This window comes from Oncorhynchus keta, chromosome 12 (genome assembly GCF_023373465.1).
Source record: "Oncorhynchus keta strain PuntledgeMale-10-30-2019 chromosome 12, Oket_V2, whole genome shotgun sequence".
Lineage (NCBI taxonomy): Eukaryota > Metazoa > Chordata > Actinopteri > Salmoniformes > Salmonidae > Oncorhynchus > Oncorhynchus keta.
The window spans coordinates 56,423,650-56,427,469 of record NC_068432.1 but is presented as its reverse complement, the minus strand read 5'-3'; the positions used below and the strand labels follow the sequence as shown (position 1 = coordinate 56,427,469).

The following is a 3,820-nucleotide window of genomic DNA, read 5'->3' as shown; positions in this document are numbered from 1 at the left end:
TTGATGCTCGCTATGGGAACACAGGATGGCCTGGCAGTGATAGTTGCTGTTCATTTCCATCACTGTTGTGTTGATTTCATCATGTCCATTAGTGATGTTTTTCACTATAGAATCATATTGCAAATGCACGTGCATTTGTATGTTTCAACTGGTAACCCAAAAAATAAAAATATGGTGTAAATGCATTTAAAATGCAATTAATGACTGGTCTGATGGACACAGGATGGCCGGGCAGTGATAGTTGTACATTTCCATCACTCGTTGTGTTGATTTCATCATGTCCATTGGGTGATGTTTTCACTATAGAATCATATTGCAAATGCGCTACGTGCATTGTTGTGCAATGTGCATTTACCAAAATAAAAAATTTGACATGCATTTAAAATTCAAAATTGACTGGTCTGATGGACACAGGATGGCCGGGCAGTGATAGTTGTACATTTCATCACTCGTTGTGTTGATTTCATCATGTCCATTAGGTGATGTTTTTCACTATAGAATCATATTGCAAGTGCGCGCGCATTTTGCAATATGTTTCAACTGGTAACCCAAAATAAAATATTGAAATGCTCAAAAATGCAAAATTAATGGTCTGATGGGAACACAGGATGGCCGGGCAGTGATAGTTGTACATTTCCATCACTCGTTGTGTTGATTTCATCATGTCCATTAGGTGATGTTTTTACACTATAGAATCATATTGCAAGTGCGCGTGCATTTGCAATATGTTTCAATGGTATTTACCAAAAATAAAAATATAGTTGTAAATGCATTTACTCAAAAATGCAAAATTGACTGTCTGATGGACACAGGATGGCCGAGCAGTGATAGTTAATACATTTCCATCACTCGTTGTGTTGATTTCATCATGTCCATTAGGTGATGTTTCACTATAGAATCATATTGCAAATGCACGTGCATTGTGCAACTGGTAACCCAAAAATAAAAATATGGTTGTAAAATGCATTTACCGGTCATTCTGATATTAATGCTCGCTATGGGAACACAGGATGGCCGGGCAGTGATAGTTGTACATTTCCATCACTTTCGTTGTGTTGATTTCATCATGTCCATTAGGTGATGTTTTTACACTATAGAATCATATTGCAAGTGCGCGCGCATTTGCAATATGTTTCAATGTGCATTTACCATATGAAATTTGACATGCTCAAAAAATGCAAAATTGACTGGTCTGATGGACACAGGATGGCTGAGCAGTGATAGTTGTACATTTCCATCACTCGTTGTGTTGATTTCATCATGTCCATTAGGTGATGTTTTTTCACTATAGAATCATATTGCAAATGCACGTGCATTGTTGTGCAACTGGTAACCCAAAATAAAAATATGGTTGTAAATGCATTTACCGGTCATTCTGATATTAATGCTCGCTATGGGAACACAGGATGGCCGGGCAGTGATAGTTGTACATTTCCATCACTCGTTGTGTTGATTTCATCATGTCCATTAGGTGATGTTTTTACACTATAGAATCATATTGCAAGTGCGCGCGCATTTGCAATATGTTTCAATGTGCATTTACCATATGAAATTCTGACATGCTCAAAAATGCAAAATTGACTGGTCTGATGGACACAGGATGGCCGAGCAGTGATAGTTGTACATTTCCATCACTCGTTGTGTTGATTTCATCATGTCCATTAGGTGATGTTTTTTCACTATAGAATCATATTGCAAATGCACGTGCATTGTTGTGCAACTGGTAACCCAAAATAAAAATATGGTTGTAAAATGCATTTTACCGGTCATTCTGATATTAATGCTCGCTATGGGAACACAGGATGGCCGGGCAGTGATAGTTGTACATTTCCATCACTCGTTGTGTTGATTTCATCATGTCCATTGGTGATGTTTTACACTATAGAATCATATTGCAAGTGCGCGCGCATTTTGCAATATGTTTCAATGTGCATTTACCATATGAAATTTGACATGCTCAAAAAATGCAAAATTGACTGGTCTGATGGACACAGGATGGCCGCAACTGGTAACCCAAAATAAAAATATGGTTGTAAATGCATTTACCGGTCATTCTGATATTAATGCTCGCTATGGGAACACAGGATGGCCGGGCAGTGATAGTTGTACATTTCCATCACTGTTGTGTTGATTTCATCATGTCCATTAGGTGATGTTTTTACACTATAGAATCATATTGCAAATGCATTTGCAATATGTTTCAATGGTGCATTTACCATATGAAATTTGACATGCTCAAAAATGCAAAATTGACTGGTCTGATGGAACACAGGATGGCCGAGCAGTGATAGTTGTACATTTCCATCACTCGTTGTGTTGATTTCATCATGTCCATTAGGTGATGTTTTTCACTATAGAATCATATTGCAAATGCACGTGCATTGTTGTGCAATGTGCAACCCAAAATAAAAATATGGTTGTAAATGCATTTAAAATTCTGAAAATGACTGGTCTGATGGGAACACAGGATGGCCGGGCAGTGATAGTTGTACATTTCCATCACTCGTTGTGTTGATTTCATCATGTCCATTAGGTGATGTTTTTACACTATAGAATCATATTGCAAGTGCGCGCGCATTTGCAATATGTTTCAATGTGCATTTACCATATGAAATTTGACATGCTCAAAAATGCAAAATTGACTGGTCTGATGGACACAGGATGGCCGAGCAGTGATAGTTGTACATTTCCATCACCTGTTGTGTTGATTTCATCATGTCCATTAGGTGATGTTTTTTCACTATAGAATCATATTGCAAATGCACGTGCATTGTTGTGCAACTGGTAACCCAAAAATAAAAATATGGTTGTAAATGCATTTACAAAAATTCTGAAATTAATGGTCTGATGGGAACACAGGATGGCCGGGCAGTGATAGTTGTACATTTCATCACTCGTTGTGTTGATTTCATCATGTCCATTAGGTGATGTTTTTACACTATAGAATCATATTGCAAGTGCACGCATTTGCAATATGTTTCAATGTGCATTTACCATATGAAATTTGAAATGCTCAAAAATGCAAAATTGACTGGTCTGATGGACACAGGATGGCCGAGCAGTGATAGTTGTACATTTCATCACTCGTTGTGTTGATTTCATCATGTCCATTAGGTGATGTTTTTTCACTATAGAATCATATTGCAAGTGCGCGCGCATTTGCAATATGTTTCAATGTGCATTTACCATATGAAATTTGACATGCTCAAAAATGCAAAATTGACTGGTCTGATGGACACAGGATGGCCGAGCAGTGATAGTTGTACATTTCCATCACTCGTTGTGTTGATTTCATCATGTCCATTAGGTGATGTTTTTCACTATAGAATCATATTGCAAATGCACGTTTGCATTGTTGTGCAACTGGTAACCCAAAATAAAAAATATGGTTGTAAATGCATTTACCGGTCATTCTGATATTAATGCTCGCTATGGGAACACAGGATGGCCGGGCAGTGATAGTTGTACATTTCCATCACTCGTTGTGTTGATTTCATCATGTCCATTAGGTGATGTTTTTTTTCACTATAGAATCATATTGCAAGTGCACGTGCATTTGCAATATGTTTCAATGTGCATTTACCATATGAAATTTGACATGCTCAAAAATGCAAAATTGACTGGTCTGATGGACACAGGATGGCCGAGCAGTGATAGTTGTACATTTCCATCACTCGTTGTGTTGATTTCATCATGTCCATTAGGTGATGTTTTTTCACTATAGAATCATATTGCAAATGCACGTGCATTGTTGTGCAACTGGTAACCCAAAAATAAAATATGGTTGTAAATGCATTTACCGTCATTCTGATATTAATGC

General features: G+C 37.4%; 1 long non-coding RNA gene across 1 annotated transcript; it reads left to right on the top strand.

Moving 5' to 3' along the window:
• The first annotated feature begins 1,559 nt into the window (after positions 1-1,559).
• On the top strand, positions 1,560-2,818 carry LOC127906501 (uncharacterized). The gene is made up of 2 exons (XR_008061717.1): positions 1,560-1,665; positions 2,727-2,818. It is a non-coding gene; the product is annotated as an uncharacterized LOC127906501 (long non-coding RNA).
• Positions 2,819-3,820: the final 1,002 nt, after the last annotated feature.